The sequence below is a fragment of the Phascolarctos cinereus genome, unplaced genomic scaffold (assembly GCF_003287225.1).
Source record: "Phascolarctos cinereus isolate Bilbo 61053 unplaced genomic scaffold, phaCin_HiC Scaffold_5;HRSCAF=322, whole genome shotgun sequence".
NCBI lineage: Eukaryota > Metazoa > Chordata > Mammalia > Diprotodontia > Phascolarctidae > Phascolarctos > Phascolarctos cinereus.
In genome coordinates, this window is record NW_027555958.1 from 249,631,051 (window position 1) to 249,648,168 (window position 17,118).

Sequence of the window (17,118 nt, forward strand, 5' to 3'; positions counted from 1 at the left end):
AATGTTCACACTGAGCTGAACCTAATATGATTAAATTAAAAGTCACATACATAGGTTTGAAAAAATCAGATTCACAAGTAAAAGATGGGGGAGGCACAGAAAGATAGCAAATCATCTGAAAAAGATCAAGGGATTTTGATACCTTTTGATTCCCTTCAATGCATTTACTAATAAATTCCTAACAAGAGGGGTAACCAGGTTGCACAGTAGATCAAGATCCAGCCTTGGAGTCAAGAGGACCTGAGTTCAAATGTAACTTCAGACACTTGACACTTACTAGCTATGTAACCCTGGGCAAGTCACTTAACCCTGATTGCCTCACCAAAAAGAAAAAAAAAGTCCTGACAAGTATAATCTATGACATAAAAAAGAAAATAGCCTTCTTGCTCCTTACAAAATGTAAATGCTTTGAATCTCTTTATTCATTTCTTTAATCCACTCACTTTTGAGCTACCAAGGGCCTACATTGCCTTAATAGGTGATCATTATTACATCATCCTGATTACCCTCCTCTGGATACTGTCCAGACTATCAATGTTCTTTGTAAAGTACAGTGTCCAGAACTGAATAAAACATTCCAGATTATCCAGCAGAGTACAATGGGGCTACCATCATTTTAGTCCTGGAAAATCTGGTTTTCAGTTTAGCTAAGAGTGTCAAAATTAGCCACCAAATAATTTGATTTACAGAAAAGTCAAGTTTATAATAAATTTTTTTGTTTTTTGTTATCTTGAATACATTCACGTCTTTAAATTTCTCTCCTACCAATGTAATATAGCCCTTTATTACCTCTTAATTACACTGCTGAGATAACTTCTTAATTACTTACTTGGCATTCAGTCTCTCATCTCTCTCATCCATCCACATTTAACAAGATTAATCTTTCTAATATATAACTGTGATCCACTCCATAAGAATTCTCAGTGGTTCCCAATGGTCTCCTGAATAAGACTCAAACGATTTAGCCCAGGATTCAAATGTCTTTAAAATCTAGATCAAACTTATATAAACAGAATAATACACTATTTTGACAGCATTCATGATTAGAAAAGGACATAGTTGTCATTGAATACAGCACCAATATTTTAGAGATAGAAATCAGAGAGTTTAAGTGACTTATCCAAACTCAGACAGCACCTTGGAATTGAATTCTTTGCAATTGAATTGATGTTGTTGTTATTGTTCTTCAGTTATTTCAGTTGTGTCTGACTCTTCATGACCCCATTTGGGGTTTTCTTGGCAAGGAGACTGAAGTGGTTTGCCATTTCCTTCTCCAGCTCATTTTGCAGTTGAGGAAAGTGAGGCAAACATGGTTAAATTACTTTCCCATGGTCACACAGCTAGTAATTATCTGAGGCCAAGTTTGAACTCAGGTCTTTGTGATTCCATGCCCATTATGCATTAATATCATGCTCCCATGTCCATTAATAACTTACTCAAAGTTATACAGCTGCTTAGAATCATAAATCAGAGCCATAAACCAAGGTCTTTGACTCCCAGGAAAATATTGGGATACAGTACTTTACCATACAAAATATTTTGAATTCAGTGGTGAAAATTGAAATGGTTTTCCTTCATGAGGCAATATAGTGCACTGGAATAATAACTGCATTTAAGGGTCTGGTTTCAATTCCAAGGAGAGCCAGGTGGCATAATGTATATTAATCTCAGTGTGAACCTCAATGTTCTCATCTTTAGAATGGGGATATTTAATTGTATCACTGTTAATGCCCTTTTCAGAAAAATGTCTCTGTCTATGACTAAATGGGGGGAAATATTAATGAAATATTTCCTTTTACAACTAGAAAAAATCATGAAGAAAAGTACAAAAAGTACATGATAGTGCGGTAAAGAAGGCAGACTTAACTCCTAGTGGAAGAGAAATCAAAAAGAAACTACAGGTAAGCTGTAGTTAGGACAGGTTTCATATATCATTGCATGGTTCTGTTTTAGTTTTTTGTTTGTTTTAGAATGGATCTATCTCTAAAAATCAATCAAGTCAATGAAAAGCAAGATCAATTAGTGCAGCAGTTTGGAATGATAAAGATCATACAACTGTGAAAAAGAATTTTTTACTTTTCAGACTTTCCTTACAACAATGCTTTGAGGTAGGCGATACAAGTATTATTATGCCAGTTTGCAAATTTGGTAACTGAGGACAATTTAAGAGCCTAGCACAGTGTATTATGATACTTGATAAAAACTGAGATTGTATGAACTCAGCAATCATCAATAAATGAGAGATACAAATCTATATCGTTGAACTCATGCTCCTTCTCCACACATTCAAAATTTCTTATAGTCTGTACCACATATTGTCACAGGGAGTTCTGGAACTGTACTGCTTAACGACCTGATTCAGAAGTCAACAGGGGAAGTTATTAACTCTTGTAAAGATTGACTTAAGCCAGATTTCCTGCCCTTGTGTCTTTCCTTAGACCAAGAACAGACTTAGTTACCACTGTTTACTCTATGCCTTCCATGAACAAAGAGCTACCTGATCTCTTTAAAGTGTCCTCTTCCCTTAACTCTGCCTATGAAATCTCCAGAAGTAGAATGTTCTGCTTTGGAAGGTAATGGGATCTGAGGGCCTCATTAGAAGTATTCTAGCAAAAACCTAGAAGATCACTTTTTCAGGTACAGAGCAGAGGGATTTTTTTCAGGTATGACTTGGACCAAATGGTTTTGGGGTCCTTTCCAAATCTGAAATTTTGTGACCCTTTAATTCAAGGTACAATGCTAAACCATATTTTATACTCACACAAGGCCCATCATCTGAAAAGTCTACAAGCAAGTTCATTGATGAGGACTTTCAGGCTGTATGGCAACTCTCATCTTCAACCCTGATACCAACCCCACACAGGTACAAAGGTCTATTCTGTCAGATCATATTTTTTGAACTGAAAAAGAAATAGTGTTTCTTCCCCCCCCCAGGTGCTTTCAAAAGGTGGGCTATATAATATTATAGGAAGCAAGGAGGGTGGCATCAGAGAGGCATAACAAATGATGTCAAGTAGATGAGGCTAGCAATGTCACAGGAGTGTGGGTGGAATACTGGATAGTTTTCCATGTTACATCATGAAGCAGTAAGGCTAAAAAATTTGTATAACAATGTGAACAGTTATGACTTCTTTCTATTCAATCAGTACTATGGAAATTTGCTCATTTCTCTGGACAATATTCATCTACCTTATGTCCTCAGAATTCCATCACTCAAGAATTCATCAGCACTATTTCCATGAAATGAAAATGATTTGGGTCCTTTTGCTATGCCCTAAAAGAAACCGACAGAATGCTTCTAAGTGATCTGATCTTGGGGATTTGCACCTTCTTTCAAACTGTTATTGGAGTCCTGGGGAATTCCCAACTATTCGTGATATACATCTATATCTTATATATTCAGCCCCACCATAAGAGACCCATGAATATGATTATCACCCATCTGACACTAGCTAATGTTATGACACTTATCACTAGAGGAATTCCTGATACTATGGTCTACGTTGGGGCAAAAAATGTTCTGGATGATGTTGGGTGTAAGATGACCATGTATTTCTACAGGTTGGGCCAGGGGCTTTCTATTGGCACAACCTGTCTCCTGAGCATATTTCAAGCCATCACTATTAGCCCCATTCATTCAAGACCCGCATGGCTAAAACCCAGAATAAGCAAATATATACTTACTTTCTTCTTTTTCATCTGGATCATCAACATGTTGATCTAAATCCATGTCATTGATTCTCTTCAAACCAGTGGAAATTTCACTTTGTACAAACAAGGTTATTCTATGAAATACTGCACCACTAAACCAGATACTTATTACATAGCTCAAAATTTATTTCTCACTGCCACAACTGCTCGAGATTTCTTCTTTCTCACCCTAATGAGTTTGGCCAGTGGTTACATGGTAGTGTTTCTCTATAGACATAAAAAGAATATTCAGCACATTCATAACACCAGCCTCTCTTCTAGGCATTCCTATGAGGCCAAGGCTACCCAAACCATCCTGATATTGGTGGGCTTTTATGTTATATTTTACTGGATTGGTTGTTGCCTTACAATATACTTAACTTTTTCTCCTAAGAAAGACATGGTATTGGGTAGCATTGGTTCTGTCCTAAAAGCATGTTACCCTCTTCTCTGTCCTTTCATGTTGCCCAGCAATGATTCCCAGGCTTCCAGGCTACCCTGCGTCCTCAGTAAAAATCCAGTCCAAAGTCCTCAGATGAAAAGTCCATTGGATGGACAATTCATTCCATATTCCACTCTCCATTAAGAGACTCCAAGTAAAAAAATATGTTCTGGGAATTCTAATGGGAATATCTGGGCTCATTGGCATGGACTTTTTCTAAAAAGATTAAGAACATGTGTATTATCTATTAACTGAACAAGAAAGTGGTGGTAGTGTTTCTGTTAGGGGACAATAGTCAGGGGAATAGGGAGAAAGTTGAAGAACATCTATCATGCCCTACATAAATGGATTTGATTCTACATTGTGATGGACCATCCAAAATGGAACATGAGACTATGCTTTTCCATCCTTGAATGCTTTGCATCCTTGACCTTCCTTTGTTTCCTTGATGTTAACCCTCAACCAAAGATAAATCCTATGATCGAGGTCTTCCTCATACTTCTCAGCCACTGGTCAGTGCTGCAGGAAATAACTGAATCTTGCTGACTGTCTTTTGAATCTCAACTGGAATTCTTTCAATAATCTGTTCTTGGCTCTCTTTCTCTCTAGCTCTAGATCTCCTTCTCTATGGTGGTTATACCATATAGTTTCTTCTTTTCTTCAAGCCTCTAATGATGCTTTGTTCTGTCCTTAATCTCTCTGACCTCTCTTCTCCAGTTGGGATTGTAGTCTGTATCCTCTTTTGTCCACCTTTCATATTAGTCTTCATATTACACTTTTTCTCTGTTCACAAAAAAAAAAATGAATTCTGTTTAGAAATCACAAAGGCCACATTCTCTAGTGTAGGTTGATTGTGCCTTCTCTCATGCCCTGCCAGATTGTGACTGGGAAAGGAAATAGCCTATGAGATAACTGCTTCGTCAAGACCCACCTATTTTAAACATCTTCGAACTCTCCTTCCTTAAGCTTCACTCTATCCTTCTATTTCTCCTCCATCTAAAACTTTCTTGAAATCAAGTATAGATGTTCTTTTCCTTCTTTTTTAATCAAAAACTTACTAACAGTCATTTTCATACATAGTCTCCTTATGAACCCCACATTCCCAGTAAGACTTACCTTACAACCATAACCAGAAATAAAAATTAAGAAAAGCTACACAGCACAATGACTGTGTCTGTCACTTTTCTCATTTTCTGTACCCATTATGTCCCGTCTCTCCACCACCATACCTTCATACTTACAGACTTTTATATACACATTGATGTTCCTCTATAACTAGTTTCAAGTTGTTCCACCTCTTTAAAGTCCATGATCTAAATTTTACACCACCTCAGTCACCATTAGCCATAGATGTTAATCACCACCATGAGCAACCATGACCTACACCTCTAAATCTTCTCTGATCAAAATCACCTTTCCTTCCATTGATCTTTCTGCTTCAATACTGTTCTTTATCTTCACTGTAACTTCTGTCCCTCTGTGCTCTCCCACTTCATTATTTCTGGCCTCTCTTCCCTTCATCACACTCTGACCCTAAATTTATCCAATTCAACTATACACAGCTCTCTACCCTTGAATTCCTTGCTTTCTCTATCTTACAGTTATTCATTTCCTGCTTAAGTCACCCCACCTTGCATTTTTCTCACTCCTACTCTTGCACTACTGAACATTTCTGAGTTCTTATTCTTGTACAGTATTCCTTTAGCTCTTCTCTAAATGATTATCACAATTTCCATAATTGACATTTGAAATCTCTTTGTCTCTCCTCAAAACTTCCATCTTATTTCTACTCCCTTTTTCTAAACGAACACTACGACCCACTATTTTACTGATAAGACTGGGGCTAACAGTCATAAGTTTTTTAATCTCACCTATTCCACTCCTCAAAACCCATCCACTTCACCTTTGTTCCAGTCTCTGAGGGTAAGCTGGTCTTTGCTCATCATTAAATATCTTTCACTTGTGCGTTTGATCCTGCTTCGTTTTTTCACAGCACTTCTCCATATATCATTCCTTCTATCTCACTCGACTTCAGTCTCCCCATGTTTAATAACATCTTTCTTGCTTCCTACAAACATGTACAGACTTCCTCATCCTTAAGCAATCTGGAGTTTTACCATGTCTTCCCCTTGAGATATAGTCATATTCTTCTCCTCACTAATACCATCAAGTTCACATCAATAAGCATCTATCCTCATTGTATCTTCTTCCTCACCAAGGTATTATTTCTCAAACCCTTACAATTAGGTTTTAGATTCACAACTCAATGTAAACTGCTCTAAGAACATACTAAAATGATCTCAACTGCTAAATTCATCTGCCTCTATTTTGTCTTCACCCTCCTTGATCATTTGGCAGCATTTGACACTCTTAACTATAAACTTACTCATGCTGTCCTCTTCCACAATGTTACTATCAAATTCAGTGGCGGGAAACCTTGCAACCTTGAGTTCCACATGTGGCCCACTAGGTCCTTAAGTGTAGCCCTTTGCCTGAAGGTTCTGTGAAGTTTGGATTCAGTCAAACAGCCACACTTGAGGACCTAAGGGACACATATGGCTTTGAGGCTGTAGGTTCTTCACCCTTGAATATTTGTTTTCCTAACTGCCTGATAGGTCATTCTTTGCCTTCTTTGCTGATTCATCAGAAAACTTCCACACTATTCTCCTATGTGTGTACATGTATGTATGTATACATATATGGAATTTGGAAGAGAATATATACACACATACACACATATATCACACTAGATGTGTGTATTTATGTCTATATGTATGTGTGTATGTGTTTGTGTGTGTATAGAGAAAGAAATTCTTAAAATTAAAGGACAGAGAAGACTGTCCTATGCCAAAAATTTAGCTATCACTGGGGCCATATTTTCTTAAATTGAGTGTATGATAGAATACTACCAGGAAAAATCTGGTGGGAAGAACAGTGTCATCAATGGCTGTGTAAGAAAAAGTCATTTATTTAAAGGCTAAGACCATCAGTTATGGATTTTTTTATTTCTTTCTCTGTGGAAATTTATTATTACCTACAATTACAGTAGCTTCTCATAGTGCAGGACACTATACCCTAGCCATTTAAGTAAGTACTTAAGGCCTTTAAGTACTACTTCCATCCCATGAGTGTGAAAGACTTCTTTTCATAATTCCTCTCGAAGACCATTTTAAGATTCACTATGTCATATATTTTCACAGCTACAAAACTGAGTTTTGAAATATTTCCTTCAAATATAAAGGGGGAAAAATATGCCTAACCCCCAGCTTTTGAACATGAACTTCACTGGAAGAGTCCTTGGGATGCTATTCCTTGAATCCCTTTAGAATATTATTGAAAAGAAAAGCATGCTTCATATATGATAAAGAAAATATTTCAAAGAATGTAGCACAATAGCTATCCCAATAATAAAAATATACCACTTTTTTAATACCATCATCTAAGTACTTAGAGGAAAAGTTAATCAAATTACTGGAATAAAGACATAGCAAAATTATGACATTTCGTAATCAGCATGTACTGCTTTCAGACGTGGAAAAATCTAACAAAGGGATAAAAAAAGAAATTACAGATATGGATAAAATTTTAGAAAACTTAGGTTGATGGATTTCTGATAATTATTGTATACTAATAGAAATGTAGGTTTTACACACACACACACACACACACACACACATATATATATATATATATATATATACATACATGTCTCAGTTTGCATGAGGCTTTTACAAAAATAGACTATATTCTGAGGCATTAAAAACTTGATTAAACAAATAAAATTATTTCTAGGGCTATATCCCAGAAAGATCATACAAATAGGTAAAGGACTTACATGTACAAAAATATTTATAGCAGCTCTTTTTGTGGTGGCAAAGAATTGGAAATTGAAAGGGTACCCATCAATTGGGGAATGGCTGAACAAGTTGCAGTATATGAATGTAATGGAATACTCCTGTGCTATAAGAAATGATGAATAGGCTGACTTCAGAAAAACTTAGAAAGACTTGTATGGTCTGATGCTGAGTGAAGTGAGCAGAATCAGGAGAACGTTGTACACAGTAACAGTCACATTGTGTGATGACTAATATCAATAGACTTAACCCTTCTCAGTAATACAAGGATCTAAGAATTTCCAAAGGTCTCATGGTGGAAAACGCTATCTACATATGAAGAAAGAAATATGGAGTTTGAATGCAGATCAAAGCATACTGTTTGCTATTTTTTGTTCTGTTGTGTTTTGTTTCCTCTTTTTGGTGGTTCCTTCTGTTGGTTCTAATTCTTACTTACAACATCACTAATGTGAAAATATGTTTAATAGGAATGTATATGTGTAGCCCATATCAGATTGCACACCATCTTGGGGAGGGAGGTGGGGAGGAGGGGGGAGAAAAATTTAAAACTCAAAAGTATGTGGAAGTAATTGTTGATAATTTAAAATAAATTAATTTTAAAAAGAAAAAAGAAATAAAAAAGAAATATGAAACAAATTCTTAACAAATTAGAATGGAAAAAATTTTTTAATAAATAAAGAGTGTGCAGCAGGTAGGTGGCACAGTGAATAGAGCATCAGCCTTGGAGTCAGGAGGATCTGAGTTCAAATCTAGCCACAGACACATAACACTTACTAGCTGCATGACTCTGGGCAAGTCACTTAACCCCAACTCTTAGTGGAGTTGTAAAATTATCTAATTATTCTGGAAAGTAATTTGGAACCATACTTACTAAGTCACTGAAATGTATATATCCTTTTACCTTAAGATACCACTCAGTACTTTGCCTCATCAAAAAATAAATAAATAAAGATTGTTTGAAGAAAAGATTAAAACTTAAAATCAGAAACAATCAATAATTACACCTAAGAAAATAGTAACAGAAAAACAACATTCCACAAACTTTGGGATGAATCTTCTGGGAGTGAGGCTAAGGAAGCCATTAAGAGAAAATTTATATCTCTACACATTTTCAGAAGTGAAAGAAGGAAGAAAGCAGTGAATTGAGTATGCAACTAAAAAAAATAATAAACAAGCAACAAATATTAAAACCCAAAACATAAATTCTTAAAAACTAAAAAAGAGGGGCAGCTAGATGGCACAGTGGATAGAGCACTGGCTCTGGATTCAGAAGGACCTGAGTTCAAAATCTAGCCTCAGGCACAGAACACTTACTAGCTACGTGACCATGGACAAGTCACTTAACTCCATTGTCTATCCAAAAACCAAAACAAAACAAAAAACCTAAAAAAGATATAAACATAATTTCAAAGAAAAATTTAACAATCCTCTAAGGGAAATAATTGGGAAAATGTGGAAAATAATGGGACCTAACATTTTATATCTTCAATTATGCTACAAAGCTGTAACCACAACAACTAATTGACATTGGTTAAAAAATAAAAAAGTTAGTAAAAGCATATTATGTATATCAGACCCAAAAATAATACAACATAATAGCATAAGATCTGACCAATCAAAGGACTCCAATTACTGAAATTTGTACTTATTTAACAAAACTACCAGGAAAATAGGAAAGTAGTCTGATAGAAATTAGGTTTAGAACAAGGAATTCTTAAACTGCCATGAATAGATTTCAAGAAGTCAGTAAATTCGTATGGTTAAAAAAAAATTCTCTCCTTATTTTCACTACTCCTTAACTGATATCTAGCATTTCACTTAATTGATTAGGCATTTTAAAATGTTATTCCCAACAAACATCTATAGGCTTCACCAGATACCCAAAGGGGTCTTTGACACACACAAAAAAATGTGAAGAACTCCTAACAAGTGAACATTTCACAATATATGCCACAGTAGATTCCAAATGGCTATATGACCTAAATATATACATATATGTGTGTGTGTGTGTGTGTGTGTGTGTGTGTGTGTGTGTGTGTATTCTTATTATAAACAAATTAGAAAAGAGAAGAAGATGGTGAAAATTTCTTTATTAAACAAGGATTACAAAAGATCACAGAATATTGAACGTTAACTATGTTATGGAGGTGGGAAAGGAAGTAACCAAAAAAAAGCCAGTCCTTAGAGTGTGCACAAAATCCATGCAGCAAGTGAAAACAGTGAGAAAATTCCTGCATGAGCTCTGAAAGGGAAAAGGGTGCCTCCATCATGTATATCCAGAAGCAGGCTCAACAAGACACCATGAGGATAATTACATCAAATTGAAAAGGGTTTACAAAATCATTGCAATTAGAATTAGAAGGGGGGGAAATTAGCTTGTGGGAGAGGGGGACATCTTTGCAGCAAATTTCTTTAATAAATACTTGCTATTTAAATGTAAAAAAGAATTCATACATATAAAAGATTAAGAGCTAGACTTGAATAGATAAACAATAGAAGGATATAAATAATCAGTTCTCAAAAAATGTATGCTACCAAGGACTATATGAAAAATAGTTCAAAAGTCAAATAACTATGAAGTTCTGTCTCACATCGGTAAGATTGGCAAAATACTAAAAAAAGCAGGGAGTAAAATGATAAGTGTTAAAAGGCAGTTAAGGACAGGCACACTTTCGTACTCTTTGTGAAATTGTAAAATGATCTAATTATCCTGGAAAGTAATTTGGAACTATACTTAACAAGTCATTGAACTGTATATATCCTCTGACCCTAAGATACCACTCACTACTTTGCCAGAAGCAGGTCTCACAACAGGGGGCCAGCAGCAAGGTCCTGCCCCCAGTGCAAGGCAGCAGCAAGAAAACTGCACTGATATTCTAAAACCAGACAGTAAATAGAAATCGAAAGAATCCACTAATCACCTCCTGAAGAAGATCCCAAAATGCAAACTCCCAGGAATATTATAGCCAAATTCCAGAGCTCCCCCACCAAGGAGAAAACACTACAAACAGCCAGAAATAATTCAAATACCATGGAGCCACAGTTGGAATTACACAAGATTTGGCAGCATCTATACTAGAGGACCAGAGGACTTGGAATATCATGTTCCAGAAGGCAAAGGAGCTGGGATTACAACCAAGAATCACCAAGTATAATCCTTCAGGAGAAAAAAAAATTGATGGTTAATGATATAGAGAACTTTCAAGAAATCCTAACGAAAAGACAAAAGCTGAACAAAAATTTTGATCTTCAAATACAAAACTCAAAAAAACATGAAAAGGTAAACAGGAAATTGAATACAAAAAATTCAAAAAGGTGAAATTGTATGTATTTTTACATAAGATGATAACTGTAACTCTTAAGAATTTTATCAATATTAGAGCAATTGGAAGGAGTGTATATAGACAGATGGTACAGGTGTGTGTTGACTACAATGGGATGATATAAAAAAATTAAAAGTTGAGAGAGAGGATTGTACTAAGCGAAGGGGGAACTGAGAGATAGAAAGAGCTGAATTAGCTCACATAAAAGAGGCACAAATGAAAAATCACAGCAGGGGGATGGGGAGGTGGCAGGCAATACTTGAACCTTACTCTCAACATAATTGGCTCAAAGAGGGAAGAAAATATACATTCAGATGGCTAGAAATCTATCTTAATCTATAGGGAACTAAAAAGAGATGGAGATAAGAAAAGGGGGGGTGACTAAAAAATAAAATTAAAGAGTGAGAAAGAATGCACTGATAGAAGGGAGGGCAGATTGGGGAAGGAGCTAGTCAGAAGTAAAACACTAGTGAGGAGGTAGGTGGTGAAGGTCTCAGAAAAAGATAAACAGGGGAAAATAGGATGGAAAGAAATACACAAGTAGTTATCATAATTGTAAATGTGAACGGGATAAACTCACCTATAAAAAAGAAATGGATAGCAGAATTAATTGAAAACCAGAATCCTAGAACATGCTCTTTAAAAGAAACACATTTGAAGCAGATACAGAGAATAAAGGTAAGGGTGTGGAACAAAATCTATTATGCTTCAGCTGAAAAAAAACGGGTAGAAATCATGATCTCAACAAAGCATAAGCAAAAGTACATCTAATTTAGAAAGAGAAGAGGTGGAGTCAAGATGGCAGAGAAAAGAGAGGGATTCAACTGAGCTTTTCCTCAAACCCCAACAAATACCATTAAATAATGGCTCAAAACAAACCGTAAAGTGGCAGAATCCACAAAAGGATTTAGTGAAACAATTTTCCAGCCCAAGACAACTTAGAAGGTCGTAAGAAAGGTCTATTGCACCAGGATGAGAGTGGAGAGCAGTCCAACACAGGCCTCGCTAGCACAGACTAGGCCCCAGCAATACAGGAGCAGGGCTTATGGCTGACTGAATCACTGGCAGCCATGGCAGTTTCTGGATCTCTCAACCCACTCATGTTAAGGGGATCAGACAACTAGTCAGAAGATTATAGGAGTCCCTTTGCTGGCATCAGAGGCAGGACTCCGTCGCGTTGCTCATACTTGGATCTAGGTCACATTCCTGGGTCTCAGTCCAAGCGTGAGGAGGAGCACTAGTATGGCCAAGCTTGTGGCCAGAGTGGAGTGGGGAACCTTCGTCACAGTCCCAGGATGAAAAAGAGTGCTTGTGATCTCTCACAGACTAGTGCACAGTACAGGAGAGTAGCAAACACACCTCTGCCTAGATCATACAACCATAAAAGAACCAAAAACTGACAAATCCCCAGAATCACCTCTGAAAATAGTTGCCCAAAACAAAGCTTGTGAAGCCTGGGATGGTTCCCCATCCACTTGGGAAGCAGAGTGCCACTTTAGCATAGTGTTAAAAGTCAAGAAATAGGCTGCAAAATGAGGAAACAGCAGAAAGACATCCTGACTACAAAAAGTTTCTATAGCAATAAGGATGAGTATCTTAAAAAAAAAAGGGTGAGAAAGAATGCACTAGGAGAAGGGGAAAAGGAGAAGTAGAATGGGATAAGTTATCTCACATAAAAGAGGCTCGAGAGATTTTACCATGGAGGGGAAATGGGTGAAGAAGGTAGGGGAGCATGTGAACTTTACTCTGATCAAAATTGGCCCAAAGAGAGAAACTTAGTTTGGTGTAGAAATTTATCTTATGATACAGGAAAGTATGAGAATAAAGGGATAAGAGAAGGTTGGGGAGGAGGGTGAATAGAAGTGAGGGTAGTTTGGAGGAGGTAAAATTCAGAAGAAAAACATTTTTGAGAATGCACAGGGTGAAAGGAGAGACACAGTGGGATAAATGGGAAAAATAGGATTGAGGAAATACGGAGTTGGTAATCATTACTGTGAAAAAAAATTTTGATGAGGCCAAGATGGTGGAGTAAGCACTAAGTTGCTATCCCTCTCCCTTCTTGACCTCTTAAAAAAATTTAAAAAAAAATAACACCCCAGGAAAAATCCTGGAACAATGGAGCCAGAAGAAAAATAGGGTAGAGTAGTGTCTTAGTCCAGAAAATTTGGAAGATTAGCAATAAAGGTCTGTTTCACTAAGGTAAAAGGGGATCACACTGCAGGACAGGAAGTGTCCCAGCAAGCCAGTGACAGGACCCATCTAAGCAAACCATAGGAAGATCCTGAGCCCCAGGATGGTGGAGCAGGCAAATGCCAACACCATGATCTTGCACATGCTTAGCATAGCCAGGAGACCTTCCAGCCTCCCACTGGGAGAACCACCATGTGTGCTGGCCCAGCCCCAGATGGGCAGGCATCCATCAGCAGCAGACCTCGCCCTGCTTCAGCAGAGCTCCAGGCAAGGAAGCATCCTCCAGCAGTAGAACCTCTCTGTGCTTCAGCACAGCCTCTAGGGAAATGAAAAAACATCCCTCCTGGCCTCAGGACATACCAGACACCACCACTAGGACCCCAGAACAATAACAAGTAAGTTAACAGACCCTGAAGGCCCCCAACTGCCAGCACCTGAGGCCAAAGCACACAAAACTGGAGACCAGGCCCCTGGAAGTACCCAGCACAAGGAGTTTGGGTGAGTGCCCTCTGTGCTTCAGCAAAGTTCAATTTAAAAGCCAGGAAATAGGTAGACATCATGAACAAGAAACAAAAAAGAACACTGACCATAGAGAATTATTATGGTGACAGGGAAGATCAAAACACAAACTCAGAAGAGGACAACATTGTCAATAGACTTACATCTGAAACATCAAAGGGAACTATGAATTGGTCCCAAGCCCATAAAGCTTTCTTGGAAGAGCTCAAGAAGGATTTGAAAAGTCAAAGAAGAGAAGTAGAAGAAAAATTGGGAAAAGAAATGAGAGGTATGCAAGAGAGTTCTCGACAGCTTAGAAAAAGAAGGAGAAAAATTGACGGAATAAAACAACTCCTTAAAAAATACAATTGGCTGAATGGAAAAGGAAGTACAAAAATCCACTAAAGAGAAGACTTCCTTAAAAAGTAGAATTGGCCAAATGGGAAAGGAGTTACAAAAGCTAACTGAAGAAAACAATTTGTTAAAAATTAGAACTGGGCAAATGGAAGCTAATGACTCTATGAGACATCGAGAATCAGTCAAACAGAAACAAAAGAATGAAAAAAATAGAATAAATTGTAAAATAACTCTTTGGAAAAACAACTAGAGGCAGCTAGGTGGCACAGTGGAGAGAGCACCGGCCTGAAGTCAGGAGGACTCAGACCAAATACTTGATACTTACTAGCTGTGTGACCCTGGGCAAGTCAATTAACACCAATTGCCAGGAAAGAAAGAAAGAAAGAAAGAAAGAAAGAAAGAAAGAAAGAAAGAAAGAAAGAAAGAAAGAAAGAAGAAAGAAAGAAAGAAAGAAAGAAGAAGAAAAAGAAAGAGGAAGAAGGAAAAGGAAAGGAAGGAAGGAAGGAAGGAAGAAGAAAGAAAGGAAGAAAGAAAAGAAAAGAAAAACAACTGACCTGGAAAATAGATCCAGGAGAGAAAATTTAAGAATTATTGGTTTACTGAAGACATGATAAAAAAAAAAGAGTCTGGACAGCATCTATCAAGAAATTATCAAGGAAAATTGACCTGAGGTCCTACAACCAGACAGTAAAATAGTCATTAAAAGAATCCACCAATCGCTTCCTGAAAGAGATCTGAAAATGAAATACCAAGGAATATTGTAGCCAAATTCCAGAATTGTCAGGTCAAGGAGAAAATACTGAAAGCAGACAGAAAGAAACCATTTAAATATCATGGAACCACAATCAGGATTATGCACGACCTAGCAGCTTTTACATGAAAGGATTGGAGGGCTTGGGATATGATATTCCATAAGGTAGAGGAGCTTGGATTACAACCAAAGATCAACTACCCAGCAAAACTGAGCATAATCTTTCAGAGGAGGAGATGATAGTCAATGAAATAGGGGACTTCCAAACCTTCTTGACAAAAAGACCAGAACTCAACAGAAAATTTGATCTTCAAATACAAGACTCAAGAGAGGCATAAAAAGGTAAACAGGAAAGAAAAAACAGATGTTATTCAGTAAGGGTAAATTGTTTACATACATCCATAGGTAGATGATACTTGAAACTCTTGAGAACTGTATCTTTATTACAACATTTAGAAAGGGTGTACATAGACAGAGAATGTGGGTATAAGTTGACTTTGATTTGATGATAAAAAAAATTTAAGAGTGATAAAGAGGATTGTACTGGAAGAGGAAGAAAGGAAGAGGCAGAAAAGGATAAATTATATCTCATGAAGAAGCACAAAGACCTATTACAGTAGAGGGAAAGAAGGGAGGGAGGTGAGCATTGTTTAAACCTTACTCTTATCAGAATTGGCTCAAAGAGGAAATAACATACACACACACTTGGGTATAGAAATCTATCTTATCCTACAGGAATTAGGAGGGGAAAGAGGAAAGAAAAGGGAGGGGGCTGACAAAAGGGGGCAGATTGAGAGAGGCAGTGGTCAGAAGTAAAACACTTGTGAGGAGAGAAACAGAAAAATGAGAGAGAAAAGTATAAACAAAGGGGGAGTGGAATAGGATGGAGAAAAAGACACAAATATTAAAATTAACTGTAAATGTAAATGATATGAACTCTCCCATAAAATGGAAGCAGATAGCAGAATAGATTCAAAACCATAATTCTACAATATGTTATTTACCAGAAACACATCTGAAGCAGAGAGATACACACAGAGTGAAGGTAAAAGGTTGGAGAAGAATATATTATGATTCAGCTGAAGTAAAAAAAAAATCAGAGGTAGCAATACTGATCTCAAAGAAAGCAAAAGTGAAAGTTGATCTAATTAAAAGAGTTAAAGAAGAAAATTATATCTTGTTTAAAATGGACAATGAAGTAGTATCAATATTAAACATATATGCATCAACACCTAAATCCTTAGCAGCTGGGTTAAGTGAGTTACAGGAAGAAATAGACAGCAAAACTATACTAGTGGGGGACCTCAACCTCCCCTCTCAGAGCTAGATAAATCTAACCACAAAGTAAACAAAAAAAGAAGTTAAGGAGGAGAAAAGAATTTCAGAAAAGTTAGATATAGTAGGCCCCTGGAGAAAACTGAATGGGGAAAAAAAAGGAATAGGCCTTTTTCTAACTGGCACATGGCACCTGTACAAAATTGACCATATACTAGGACATAAACACATTGTAATCCAATGCAGAAAGGCAGAAATATTAAATTAATCATTTTCAGATCATGATGCAATAAAAATACATGTAATAAGGGCCACAGAAAGATTAAAAGTTCATTGGAAACTAAAAAATCTAACCCTAAAGAATGAATGGGTCAGGGTGGAGCCAAGATGATGGAGTGAAAGCAGTGACTTGCTTGAGCTCTCCTCCAAATCCCTCCAAATACTCATTTAAAAAATGGCTCTAAACAAATTCTGAAGCAGCAGAACCCACAAAAAGACAGAGTGAAACAAATTTCCAGTCCAAGACAACTTGGATGATTGATCAGAAAGCTGTATCGTGCCGGGTTGGGAGCACAGTGTAGCATGGCGTGGGTGCACAGGCCACAGCGTGGGCGCTCAGGCTGCAGCAAACCTGGAGCAGGCCTCAGAGGACTGAAACTCGGGCAGCTGTGGAGGTTTCCAGACTCCTCAATCCACCAATGCCAAAGACAAATTAGAAGGTCAGTGGGAAAAGTCTGT

The 17,118-nt window shown here is 37.1% G+C and overlaps 1 protein-coding gene across 2 annotated transcripts in view; it reads right to left on the reverse strand.

Moving 5' to 3' along the window:
- Positions 1-17,118, reverse strand: part of LOC110202632 (putative olfactory receptor 2W6) — a 227,827-nt gene that overhangs the window by 83,435 nt on the left and 127,274 nt on the right. Inside the window, exon 4 of one of the 2 annotated variants that reach the window (XR_013487093.1) lies at positions 1,627-4,915. The exons of the other annotated variant lie outside the window; for it this stretch is intronic. The gene's annotated coding sequence lies outside the window, so the exon portion shown is untranslated. Of the gene's footprint in view, positions 1-1,626; positions 4,916-17,118 lie in introns of those variants that run through there. 2 annotated transcript variants of the gene reach the window in all.